At 42.4% G+C, this 14,381-nt stretch overlaps 2 long non-coding RNA genes across 3 annotated transcripts in view; one reads left to right on the top strand and one right to left on the bottom strand.

The window, feature by feature from the left end:
* Positions 1-14,381, top strand: part of LOC145553040 (uncharacterized) — a 462,758-nt gene that overhangs the window by 38,533 nt on the left and 409,844 nt on the right. The window lies entirely within an intron of this gene.
* Positions 623-3,170, bottom strand: LOC145553041 (uncharacterized). Of its 2 annotated transcripts, XR_014089220.1 has the most exons (4): positions 2,520-2,562; positions 2,215-2,276; positions 1,370-1,476; positions 623-983 (listed from the first exon to the last, which is right to left on the bottom strand). It is a non-coding gene; the product is annotated as an uncharacterized LOC145553041 (long non-coding RNA). The 2 variants fall into 2 exon arrangements; XR_014089221.1 differs by lacking the exon at positions 1,370-1,476 and having other exon boundaries at positions 2,520-3,170.

Here is a 14,381-nt window from a genome sequence, read left to right on the forward strand (position 1 = left end):
AGGACAAAGGAAAATAGTTGTAGTGCATTAATTCAAATTATTCAAAGAGTTTTTGTAGATAGTTACAGAGCCCTCCAGGGGACATGGGGATTTTTTTTTTCTGTTGCGTTCCCTCGCAATAATCTACTGATCAGTTCATGCGGCCTAATTGAATACTGTAAAGCCTTTCTTACGGTGGCCGCCGTACTTTCTGCTTTAATACAAGCTTATGTAAGGTTTTTCCATGGACTATTGAGTTATTATTGTGGTGTAATCAGTCATCTGATTGTATCTCTGTTGTTCATCTGGATGGTTTAAATGGCTGCTTTCAGCACCGTTCCATCTTAACCTTAATAGACATAAACATGCAGTAAATAAATCAATTTTCAGTCAGTTTTTTGCACCAGAGTTAATATACTGCTCAAAAAAATAAAGGGAACACTTAAACAACACAATATAACTCCAAGTAAATCAAACTTCTGTGAAATCAAACTGTCCACTTAGGAGCAACACTGATTGACCCGACGAGGGTCCCTGTGGTCAATCAGTGTTGCTTCCTAAGTGGACAGTTTGATTTCACAGAAGTTTGATTTACTTGGAGTTATATTGTGTTGTTTAAGTGTTCCCTTTATTTTTTTGAGCAGTGTAATAATAAACACGTTTTCACTGAGGCTCTGTAAGAGCCATATGAATGTAATAAGTCAGTGTTTCCCAACCCTGGTCCTCGAGGCACACCGCCCTGCATGTTTAGATATTTCTCTGCTTTAATATGCCTGATTCAGCTGATTGCAGTTTAGCAAACACTTGTCAATTGAAATCACCTGTGCTAAAGCAATGTAACACCTAAAACATGCAGGGCAGTGCCTCGAGGAACAGGGTTGGGAAACACTGAAATAAGTAATTAATGATATGACAGGAGCAGCGGCTTTGACACCTGGTGGTGGGCGTGTCGATGTGGGCGTGACGTCATCAAGTATGAATGGGAAGGTGACTGGCTGCTGGCTCTGTGTGTGAGGAAGCGGGTGAGCGGGGTGGTCAGTCCTCGCAAAGTTTGGAGCATAATAAAAATTTTATAAATCGACAATTGTGACAGAACAAAGAGGCTTGTAGTTGATTGATATACGGACAGATGAGATTCCCTAAGTTAACCCAGTGAGCCCCTCTTCCTCCATTAGTTTGCTGTGTTTTATAATAATAAAAATGTATTATTATACATTTTTATTATTATAAAAGCTTGCTCTCAAGCTTCTTCCTGTTCTTCTCCTTGCTGTCTCTAATCTTGACTTTGAGCTGCTTCTGTATCTCATTCCCTACAGGCTCTTTTTTTCATGTTTAATAGTTTCTTTAGTTCACCGGTGATCCAGGGTTTGTTATTCAGGAAGCATCTCACTGTTCTGGTGGGGATGGTGCTGTTCACACAGGAGTTTATGCAGGAGGTCTCACACTCTGTCATGGAACTGATGTCATCTCCATGTGGCTTGCAGAGAGTAGTCCAATCTGTAAACTCAAAAGAAACCCTGTAGGGCTTTTTTTTTCTTCCTGTGACAATTTCCTAAAAGTCCTTTTTCTTTACAGATAGTCTCTGAACGAGGGGTTTATATTCTGAGCAGAGAAGAACAAGGTTGTGATGTCATTTACACTAATGAATCCTTGATATATGTGTAAAACAAATCAAATGTTTTGTTTTCTCAGGTGGAGAAGCTTACAAACCAGTGAAACATTGGTAAATTAACAGATATCGCCACAAAAGAACTGTTTCTTAGCACCAGTGTAACTGCTGGAATCACATGCACTATCAGCAACAGGGTTTAATGAGGGTATAATGTAAACAGCTACCAAAATAACACTGGTGAACTTTTGGTAAATCATATGGAAGAAAAAGCCAATATTTTGTTAACAGTGGACCTGCTATAATCAGTGTAACGGGTGGTATCAATGAGTCTCTAGAAGTCATTCAGCCAGGTTTCAATGAAATCTTTTATTCTGGGGGAGAAGAGTAAAAACAAATGAACCTCCTCTTCAACTCTCTCTCCCTGACTCCAGCCCACAGCAGCGCAGAACAAGGCTGAGTACTAACATTTTTTTCTCAGATTCAACAAAAGTCAACAACAACAAAAAAAATAAACTAAAAAGAGGAGGAGAAAAACGCCACCTGGTGGCCACAATAACACAATACAGTGGGACAGAGTTAAATAAACAGAGATAAAAAGTATAACTTAAAATAAAAACACATACCTGGGGGAGAAGAGTAAAAACAAATCAACCTCCTCTTCAACTCTCTCTCCCTGCACTCCAGCCTAAATGTGAAAATAAAAACAATGTTCAACCGGAGTGTGCTGGATTAGCACCGGTTGTTCGCGCCAAAATTTAAAAAAGAAAATGATAATAACACTGGTTATAAAAACCCACAATGATGGTCAAAACTGCAAAATAACACACTAACAAACAACAATAAATAACATATGGTAAAGACCTCAACATAAACAACAACATCCGTTGAGAAAACATATATCGCAGCAGCGAACTTTTCTCTGACTTACCCACAGCAGCGCAGAACAACAAGCCCACCTCGCTGCAGCAAACAGGAAGAGGCGGGACGGACCACTGTCAGTCTCATACCTTATTTGGAAATGGGACCATTGCACTCGGGAAGTGAAGGGGGCGCTATTTCCGCTTGTATTTTCTTTCGAAATCTGTGATATATTTTCACCTTTAGGACGGAGTTTCACTCTCACAATGTATTTGAACTTCTCTCTTTTATTTACTTCAGCACAGCTCACAGTTTTTAGCAAATTCTGTAGCTTTTGATATACTTCTAAATCTGCTCCTTAGTCGCATCTTTTCGGGCCTGCTACTGCCTCTAGTGGCGTGGGGGTGGTAACACAACTAATCTAATTACATTACTAAATCAGAAAACCACAAAGTATTTATTATTTACTATTACTTTCGGCATTACTGGCACCGTAAAAGATAAATGATCTTATAAAACAACTTTTTTTTCTTCATTTTCTTACGTATGTAGAGCTAAATAAATGACAAACAATACCTTTATACATTATAAATAATTTCTATATATCTCCATCAATTATAGGAGGAACAAAAGACATGAGACCTGAAAAACAACATAATCAGTTATAATAAAATTACCATTCGCAATGTTTACGTAAGAAATTTAACTGAGCAAAAGTCAATAATAAATTAATTAGGTACAGAAGAATAACAACCCAGGTTGTTACAAGCAGGGTTGTCATCCCTAAAAAAAAATAACGCGCTGGGCGGTTGCCCATACTCCCCATGTCAGAAACCACAATTGTCTGCACCATTAAACATAGCAATTAACGGTAAACAACGCTAAACTATGAACACTGTCCAAGGCGTAACAAGAAGTAACCAAGCAGAAGGAGGTGACTGTTCTCATCCTCCCTCCTGCTGCAACATCTGCCACCATGACAGGTGACAAAAACAAATTACAATGAGCATGCTCTGCGTTCTTATGTTCTTGTGTTATTTATTGGCCAATTTTATATATATATATTTTTTAATGAAATAAAATAATAATAGCTTCTGCAGTCCACGCAGAGCATTACAAGAACACAGAACGGCTCTCAGTGAGGCTTCAGTCCTATCAACCTTAGTAAAGATTTGTCCGGAAGAATCGGATCGTTCCTGAATGTCATATCACTATATTGCACTTTGGTCACAGTGTTGTCCCATAAATGCGACCCCTCAGTCAACACCTCCACACAATAATTCAGCGCATGAGTGACAACTTTTTTTCATCACAGATGCAACATGTGTTTCAGTCAATACAGCTAGCTTTGCTAGCATCACGTCCACAGATCTTACCTTTCTTTAAGCTTTCCTTCAATTGACGCTAAAAGTTGGACAAGTCCCACCATCTGTGAAAGCGAAACGCTGCTGATTTTACATGTCACCATATCGTATGATTTATGCAGCTATTATATTACTGACAATTAGACGGACATCTTCTCCCGCTCAGAGGAAACCACTGCGCATGTCTGGAGCTCCGCGTGAGAGTAAAGGTGGAGCCGATGGGTGACAACAGACACTAAGTCACGTTACTGCTTGGATTTTACAGCGTCTATGTCCCTGAACTTCACATTTTAACTGAAAAAAAAGAGCAATGAGACTTGGATGTAACGAGTAACACTACACTTTTGTAGAAATGTAGTGAAGTAGAAAGTACAGATACTGTAAAATGTAGTGGAGTAAAAGTAGAAAGTATCCATTATTAAATCTACTTGAGTAAAGTACAGATACACGAAAATTTTACTTAAATACAGTAACGAAGTACTTGTACTTTGTTACTTCCCACCACTGTCAATTTTATTTCAACATTATGTAGTCAGGGTTTACAATTTAAGAAGACATCCATGTAGGGTCCTTGGCGGGTGCCAGTCTGCAGTGGCAGAGCTAGACTTTTAAAGTAAGGGGGGACCCGGACAACCTCTGAGGGGCAAAATTTAAAATGTGTGTGCGCATTTAAAATTTTTTATATATATATATATATATATATATATATATATATATATATATATATATATATATATATATATATATATATATATATATATATATATATATATATATATATATATATATATAAGCTGACTGTATAGCTCAATAGGTAAGTCACCAGTCTTCCACCCGGAAGACCCGGGCTCGAGGCCAGGCTGGGGGCTGGGGCAAAAAATTACAACGGTGACATTGAGCTGTCAGTGTGGAGCTATATAGCCTACCTCATACCATGAGAGACACAAATAAGCACAACATGCCGGCTCAGACGTCGCCCGGCCAAACTGCGTCAGGTGCTGGGGAACCAGAGCACCCTGATGAAAAATGGGCTACTGGAACAAGACGGAAATTTGCGAGAGCTGAATACATGGATCTGTTGGAATGCTACTACTCAAGTAATCCTATTCAGAGGGGCTACATGCAAAGACTGTGGGAGGAATGGTTAGCTCGACATCCCCAGTCAACAAACGGCAACTGCTGTCACAACTTGAGATTGACGAGGTACGACATAAGTGCTACGGCAAGGGGAAGGAGCCAGGATGCCAGGTCAGAAGGGAGTTGTAGTCAACTACAACTCCCCGCCCAGAGACTGGGTATGTAGCCCCAGTAATGAACATCTGAGCTGAACGAGGCAGCAACTGACCTGAGTGATGGCTTGGTTATAAGAGCAACCATGAGACCCAATACCCACCATGGAAAAGGAGGGAAGCGCAATGAAAGGGGTGCAATGAAAAGATCAGTACCCAAGAAATACAGCAAGATGCCCATACCTGAAGCCAGGAGGATTAACCGGCTCTTCGCTAAAGTGTACTCTCAATGGCAGGGTAATAACACCCAGGCTGGAGACTGAACAATACTGGAAAGGCATATGGGAAAGGGAGGCGTCCCACAACAGCAATGCACAGTTGCTAACCTCTCTACGAGAGGACCACAGCAACCTCCTGGAACAAGCCCCGGTAACCATCACTGTGGCAGATGTCCAAGACAGAGTCTCGGGTATGAAAAACTGGACAGCACCAGGACCTGACATGATCCATGCCTACTGGCTTAAGAAACTCACTGCCCTCCTCACCCTGGAGGGCAGTGCAGACTCACCCTGAATGGTTAACTGAAGGGCGCACAATCCTGATACAGAAGGAACCCTCGAAGGGTTCAGTCCCATCCAACCATCGGCCAATAACCTGTCTCTCTACAACATGGAAGCTCATGTCAGGCATCATAGCAGCTAAGATAAGCGGGCACATGGATAAATACCTGAGCAAGGCACAGAAGGGCATAGACATAAATAGCAGAGGAGCCAAACACCAACTCCTTGTAGACCACACAGTCGCCCGAGACTGCAAAACCCGACACACCAACCTGTGTACCGCTTGGATTGATTACAAGAAAGCCTATGACTCAATGCCACACACTTGGATCATTGAATGCTTAGAGATGTACAACATCAATAGGACTCTAAGAGTCTTCATTGCAAACTCGATGGGGCTGTGGAAAACCACCCTTGAAGCCAACTGCAAACCACTTGCACAAGTGTCCATCAAATGTGGCATATACCAAGGAGATGTTCTGTCCCCACTGCTGTTCTGCATAGGCCTGAACCCTCTCAGCCAAATCATCAACAAGACTGGCTACGGATACCGACTCAAGAATGGGGACACGATCAGTCACCTCCTCTACATGGATGACATGACCAAGAGCGAGCGAGACATCGACTCACTGATCCACACCACCAGGATCTACAGCACTGACATTGGGATGTCATTCGGACTAGAGAAGTGTGGTCGGATGGTTACAAATAGAGGGAAGGTTGCCCACACAGAAGGGGTCTCACTCCCAGAAGGAACAATAGCAGACATAGAGCACAGCTACAAGTACCTGGGAATACCACAAGCAAATGGCAACCTTGATGAGGTCACAAGGAAAGGAGCCACAGCCAAATACCTCCAACGAATAAGGCAAGTCCTGAGAAGCCAGCTCAATGGCAAGAACAAGATCCGTGCAATAAACAGCTATGCCTTACCAGTAATCAGATACCCTGCCGGAATAATTAGCTGGCCAATGGAAGAGATGAAGGCCACGGATGTTAAGACTAGGAAGCTACTAACCATGCATGGAGGGTTCCACCCCAAATCCAGCACCCTGAGACTGTACACGAGCCGTAAGGAAGGAGGCAGAGGACTAGTGAGTGTGAGAGCCACTGTCCAGGATGAAACATCCAAGATCCATAAATACATCAAGGATAAAGCCTCAACGGACGATGTGCTCAGCGAATGTCTCAGGCAATGGGGAACAGAAGACAAGGTGCTGGAAGTACCGTCATGGGAGGACAAGCCCCTACATGGGATGTACCACAGACAAATAACTGAAGTGGCTGATGTCAGGAAAACCTACCAATGGCTGGAGAAAGCTGGACTCAAGGACAGCACAGAGGCTCTCATCCTGGCCGCCCAGGAACAGGCCCTAAATACCAGAGCAATAGAGGCTCAGATCTACCACACCAGAAAAGACCCAAGGTGTAGGTTGTGCAAGGAGGCCCCTGAGACAGTCCAGCACATAATAGCAGGGTGCAAGATGCTGGCAGGGAAACCGTACATGGAACGATATAACCAAGTGGCGGGCATAGTGTACAGGAACATCTGTGCAGAATATCGACTGGAAGCCCCGAGATCAAAGTGGGGAACACCCCCAAAAGTGGTGGAGAATGACTGAGCTAAGATCCTGTGGAACTTCCAGATCCAGACAGACAAGATGGTAATGGCGAACCAACCGGACATTGTGGTGGTGGATAAAGAACAGAGGAAAGCCGTTGTGGTGGATGTAGCAATACCAAGTGACTACAACATCAGGAAAAAGGAGCATGAGAAATTGGAGAAATACCAGGGCCTCAGGGAGGAACTGGAAAAGACCTGGAAGGTGAAGACCACAGTGGTGCCTGTGGTCATCGGGGCCCTCGGGGCAGTCACCCCCAAACTGGAGCAGTGGCTCAAACAGATCCCAGGAACAACATCAGACATCTCAGTCCAGAAATGTACAGTTCTAGGCACAGCCAAGATACTGGAGGAGAACCGTCAAGCTCCCAGGCCCCTGGTAGAGGACCCGAGCTCAGAGGATGAAATAGACCACCCGCGGAGGGTGAGAAGGGAATTTTTTTATTTTTTATTTTTTTATAATAACCAAACTGATTGTTTTTACCTTAGAATGGCCAACTCTCTGTTATTCCTCAGTCAGTTTGATACAGTAGGGGCTTCCACACTTCCCATATCTGTGTCCTCTGTCACTTTAATCAGCAGTTAAAACTGTTTAATCCGTTGTTAACATGTTTTTCCAAGCCGCCTTTAAACGCAACATGAGCGCTACGACGCTGGGTTTACAGCTGTGTGGCAGTGAAGAAGACCTGCTGCTGCTGTGTGGAGCTATTCAGGTGTGTTAGAATCATGGTAGCAAACCAGCAAAAGGCAAAGAACTTCTCACAGTTTTTCCCCCAAACTAACTGACTGAGATTAGTAAAGCTGTTGGATGAAGGTAAAGTTAGCTAAAAGATGACTAGCTAATATCAATACAGCCCCTTAAACTTAAGTAGCTTGTAGGCTACTGGTGTTGTTGTCTATGTTCAGCTACGATTTATCTTGCCCCCAAAAAAGTTTACCCCTCCGACCCCCCCTTATTCATCTGGAGCCGGGGCTGAGTAGAACAGGGAGTCTCTAAGAATCCACCCCCCAACCAGACAGCTATTTGTAAGCCAGAGGGGGTGCCCAGAAATAGTTTGGAAACCACTGGTCTAAACAGAGGAGCCAGCAGTTTATTTTGAGGAAATAAATAAAGGTGCAGAAGTTAATTACATCCATGCACAGTGCACTGCACAAACAATGTGGACGCGGCTCCGCCGCTGCGAAGAATTAAACTTAACTAGCCCTGCAGTTAAATGGAGGTGAAGACGTTACCCTCCTGCACCCAGAAGCAGAGCGATGGGTGCAGGCATGTTGTGCTTATTTCATTTTTTTTTTTAAAAAAGGGAAAAAAATCTCGCAGCGTTCAGTTGTTTGGTTTGGTTCAGACAGATCCAACTGTCGAGGGACCAGCGCAGGTTTCTCTGCAGATGCGACCAGGAAGAATTTGTGAAGCTGTGCATTCAGACCAGCAGGTGAAGTGCTGGTAATTTAAGTGGAGTTGCTTAATTTCATCTGTTATAAGTTAATTGGAGCCACAGTCAGTGGTTTGTTCCACTACGGGGAAAAAGTTAAATGCATTTATCTGCTTATGTGTGATGGGATCTGGGTTCAATTATTTGAATATTAACTAAACCGCATAAAAATGCGGCTAAATATTCCATGTTAGTATCTTTTGGCAGGTAACTTGACAGGTAAAAGTAGTTCTGGTCGGACCAGAATTATTTGCCTGATGGTGGTTCGGGCTTCTCATGAGTTTACATTTAGTGAGTTTGGAGCACACAGAGAAAAACTAAAGAGAATGTGTGATCAAGTTGTGTTGATCTACTTATTGTAGTTTAAATAGAGGAGTAGCAGCTGACTGTTGAGGAAGGAAAAAAATTAAAGTGCAGATTCGTTAGACGGAAACAATCGCAGTGCGCTGGGCAATAAATGTGCATAAATGCTCCACCGTTACTCCAATTAATCACACATGAGATGACAAATGTCAAATATACAATATATAGTTACACTGCTTACGTTAATGGTGTTTTAAAAACAAAACCACTAAAAACTTAACCGAGTTAATATGTCAGATTCCCTCCTCAGCCTCGTCTTGATAAGAACAGAGAGCAGTTTGCTGGTTTCTGTCCAGACTGTGATCAAGCACAGCTGACCACTTGGTGCGCAGACAGTTTCAACTTTACGCACAGAGAACATCGTGGAGCTCATTATTAATCATACTAAGAACAATATCAGTCAGAGAATCATCTCTGATCTGAACGCTTTAACGGACCAGAGGCTTTGGAGCGTCCAGCAGCTGATCCGCTTCTGCTGGTTTTTCTCCCGCTGAGGGAAGTGATGCGGTATCAGGAAACGATCAGAGTTCTGTGTCTTCTAATCACGTCATTTCGTGAAATGTTACTTGATTTCAAAAACGTTGTCGCAGAGAAATACTAAATCTTTCGTTGGATGACTACAAATTGGAAATAAAATGATTGTTTTCTTTGACAGACAATGAAAAAAACTCCAACCCAACCTCTGCTCCAAACTACGAACATTGTTGGCCCCTCTTCGTTTTTTTCTTTCTTTTTGCGGCGGATCAGTAAATAACTTATTGGTGTTTTACAACCACCAAGTATGAAATGTGCTTTAGCCTTTGAGTTGCACCACAGCGCAGCATAACTGAAACATCCAGGAGAAGAATTTCAGCTTGTTGTTATGAGTACAAGTACACAGCAAATCCAGGAGGCCCAGATTAACTCTGTCAGATTTGATTTCAACACTTTTAAAGTGTCTATATGGGTCCACACCAGAAAGTGTTAATTTAACTCTTTTTGGAGAGTTGGTACCTTAACTCTTATAAAGTGTCAGATATCAAATCTGCTGGAGTTAATCATTTAACACTATCACTAATTCAGTGTTAGATCTTAATATTAACTCTCACAGAGTATTTTTTTTACTTTATAAGAGTTATTTGTAATTAATATTAAATAGGTATTTTATTATTTTGAACTTTTAAATTTTTTTGGGAAAATAAACATTTAATAAAAAGGCAATGATTTTCTCAAATACATTTATTTCAAAACATGCACCATAATTACAAAACATATTACAATGTGGAATAATGTTCATGTTTCACATGTCGCTTTCATTAACATATTGCTTATTAAAAGGTCTGACATCAGCAGTGCAATACAAACTTCAGTATTCATAATACATTTCTCTTCAATACAATATGCATGAAATTGTTCAAAGTACAAGGTGGAGAAAGTAAAGCCTGTATCAATGCATGCAGTTCATGTAATATGATAGAGTACATTTTCTTTTAACAGGTAGATTACCAGATATGTACAGTACATAACAGACCAACTTGATATTCAGATCCATCATTTCTTATCCAGTTTCTGTTTCTGTTGATAAGAGACAGTTCCTCTCTGACTCCACCAGAGAGATGTCCACTCACTAACAGATTGTCTTCAGGTTGTTGTTCTGTTCATGACGTTTGGTCAGAGACACCAACATGCTCCTCTACTGCATCAGACAGTCTTCAGTCTCTGAGTAGGACAGTCAGTGTCAGTCTCTGGATCATAACGAACAAAAAACATAACAATGAGGAATGGAACGAAGGAATATATTATTACTACAACTCTACCAACAAGCCTCCATTACAGAAATGTAGCGTTTCAGAGATATTAACACTTATAATCATTTTTGGAGCTTGAATCTTCCAAGAATCCATGGAGGGATCAGGAGGGAGAGGTTAGGCTGACGACTGGTGATTCATCCTCAACCAGACTGGTTCTAATATATACAAAAAGGCAATAAAAGGATTAAAACATGCTGCAAAACGTATATAAGAAGACACAACAACGGGAATAATGCTCTTAACAATTTTTTAAAGGAAAAAAAATCGATCAGAAAGGTTGATAAATCTGACCAATATTCATGTAAACGTTCAACATCATAAAAAAACATACTCCAGATTATTACGGATCTGTTCAAGTTAACCAATAATTTGATTAAATGTTCACCGGCTTGATTTTATCCAACATTTATACTCTGCTAACATTCGGCATGCTAAGCTAAATATGCTAACACCGAGCCGTGTGGCGAACATATAGGCATACAGGTTGAGCTCAACTCAAAATAATAGTTATAAACCATCTCAGAAAAAAATGACTTACCAAGTGCAGTAAATAACTCAGACATGTGGAAAGTAAATAGTCCTGAAATGACTTGGCTTCTGTCGCTTTGGTGGGAATCTGTGATTCTGGGCGGAGTCAGTGAATTAACTCCTTCAGTGTTAGAGCCGCTGGTGGAGTTCAGAGTTCAGAAGTAAAGAGTTATTGATTCTATTTTAACAGCTCTAGATTTGATACGGAAACACTTTGTTTTAACACTGGATTTTAACTACTAATAATATACACCCCAGAGTTACATGAACAGAATGTGACTCTATTAGAGTAAAATTAACTCTGCTTTTGCACAAAGTCTACTAACACTAAAACATTTAACACTTTTGAATTTGCTGTGTATAAAGGAGGCTGGTATCGCGCCTGATATAAATCTATTTATTTATGTCATCACATGGACTTATATAAAGTTTTATACATTTTCTTTTCATATTAGGAAAAGCGTACATGGAACGACATAACCAAGTGGCGGGCATAGTGTACAGGAACATCTGTGCAGAATATCGACTGGAAGCCCCGAGATCAAAGTGGGGAACACCCCCAAAAGTGGTGGAGAATGACCGAGCTAAGATCCTGTGGAACTTCCAGATCCAGACAGACAAGATGGTGATGGCGAACCAACCGGACATTGTGGTGGTGGATAAAGAACAGAGGAAAGCCGTTGTGGTGGATGTAGCAATACCAAGTGATTACAACATCAGGAAAAAGGAGCATGAGAAATTGGAGAAATACCAGGGCCTCAGGGAGGAACTGGAAAAGACCTGGAAGGTGAAGACCACAGTGGTGCCTGTGGTCATCGGGGCCCTCGGGGCAGTCACCCCCAAACTGGAGCAGTGGCTCAAACAGATCCCAGGAACAACATCAGACATCTCAGTCCAGAAATGTGCAGTTCTAGGCACAGCCAAGATACTGGAGGAGAACCGTCAAGCTCCCAGGCCTCTGGTAGAGGACCCGAGCTCAGAGGATGAAACAGACCACCCGCGGAGGGAGAGAAGGGAATTTTTTATTTTTTTTATATATATATATATATATACACTCCTCAAAAAAATAAAGGGAACACTTAAACAACACAATATAACTCCAAGTAAATCAAACTTCTGTGAAATCAAACTGTCCACTTAGGAAGCAACACTGATTGACAATCAGTTTCTCCTGCTGTTGTGCAAATGGAATAGACAACAGATGGAAATTATTGGCAATTAGCAAGACACTAAATAAAGGAGTGGTTCTGCAGGTGGGGACCACAGACCACTTCTCGGTACCTATGCTGTCTGGCTGATGTTTTGGTCAGTTTTGAATGTTGGTGGTGCTTTCACACTCGTGGTAGCATGAGACGGACTCTACAACCCACACAAGTGGCTCAGGTAGTGCAGGTCATCCAGGATGGCACATCAATGCGAGCTGTGGCAAGAAGGTTTGCTGTGTCTGTCAGCGTAGTGTCCAGAGGCTGGAGGTGCTACCAGGAGACAGGCCAGTACACCAGGAGACGTGGAGGAGGCCATAGAGGGCAACAACCCAGCAGCAGGACCGCTGCCTCCGCCTTTGTGCAAGAAGGAACAGGAGGAGCACTGCCAGAGCCCTGCAAAATGACCTCCAGCAGGCCACAAATGTGCATGTGTCTGCACAAACGGTTAGAAACCGACTCCATGAGGATGGTATGAGGGCCCGACGTACACAGATGGGGGTTGTGCTCACAGCCCAACACCGTGCAGGACGCTTGGCATTTGCCAGAGAACACCAAGATTGGCAAATTCGCCACTGGCACCTTGTGCTCTTCACAGATGAAAGCAGGTTCACACTGAGCACATGTGACAGACGTGACAGAGTCTGGAGACGCCATGGAGAGCGGTCTGCTGCCTGCAACATCCTTCAGCATGACCGGTTTGGCAGTGGGTCAGTAATGGTGTGGGGTGGCATTTCTTTGGAGGGCCGCACAGCCCTCCATGTGCTCACCAGAGGTAGCCTGACTGCCATTAGGTACCGAGATGAGATCCTCAGACCCCTTGTGAGACCATATGCTGGTGTGGTTGGCCCTGGGTTCCTCCTAATGCAGGACAATGCTAGACCTCATGTGGCTGGAGTGTGTCAGCAGCTCCTGCAAGATGAAGGCATTGAAGCTATGGACCGGCCCGCCCGTTCCCCAGACCTGAATCCGATTGAACACATCTGGGACATCATGTCTCGCTCCATCCACCAACGTCACGTTGCACCACAGACTGTCCAGGAGTCGGCGGATGCTTTAGTCCAGGTCTGGGAGGAGATCCCTCAGGAGACCATCCGCCACCTCATCAGGAGCATGTCCAGGAGTTGTAGGGAGGTCATACAGGCACGTGGAGGCCACACACAATATTGAGCCTCATTTTGACTTGTTTTAAGGACATTACATTAAAGTTGGATCAGCCTGTAGTGTTTTTTCACTTTAATTTTGTGTGTGGCTCCAAATCCAGGCCTCCATTGGTTAATAAATTTGATTTCCATTGATGATTTTTGTGTGATTTTGTTGTCAGCACATTCAACTTTGTACAGAACAAAGTGTTCAATGAGAATATTTCATTCATTCAGATCTAGGATGTGTTATTTGAGTGTTCCCTTTATTTTTTTGAGCAGTGTATATGACAGCTGGCGAGGGGAGCTGCTGTTAATGCAGTGGGAGCAGACATCTCCGAAAATGTCGGAGCAATATTGGAATTAAGTGATTTATTGATGAACCAAGCAGATATTTGAGATCTATATATCTACATTCTCACCAAAAAACATTGTAAAAAATCATTTTGTGTAATTTTAAGCGTAATACAGCAAAAATAATTTTGCCGCCATTGCTGCTTTTCTGAACACCCGTTTTAAGGGATGCAGACCCTAAATTTGTGCACAGCTGTTTTTTGTTCGACTCCCTCTAGTGGTCTGGAGCACTTCCGGTTTTCAGCACTATTTGTTTGCATCTCTTCTTTTGTTTGCTGAATTTAATTTGTGGTTGTACTTTTTTGTTTGCGTCTCTTTTTATGTTTTCTGCATTTCATTTGTGCGC

Source organism: Poecilia reticulata, chromosome 10, assembly GCF_904066995.2.
Source record: "Poecilia reticulata chromosome 10, P_reticulata-male-v2, whole genome shotgun sequence".
NCBI lineage: Eukaryota > Metazoa > Chordata > Actinopteri > Cyprinodontiformes > Poeciliidae > Poecilia > Poecilia reticulata.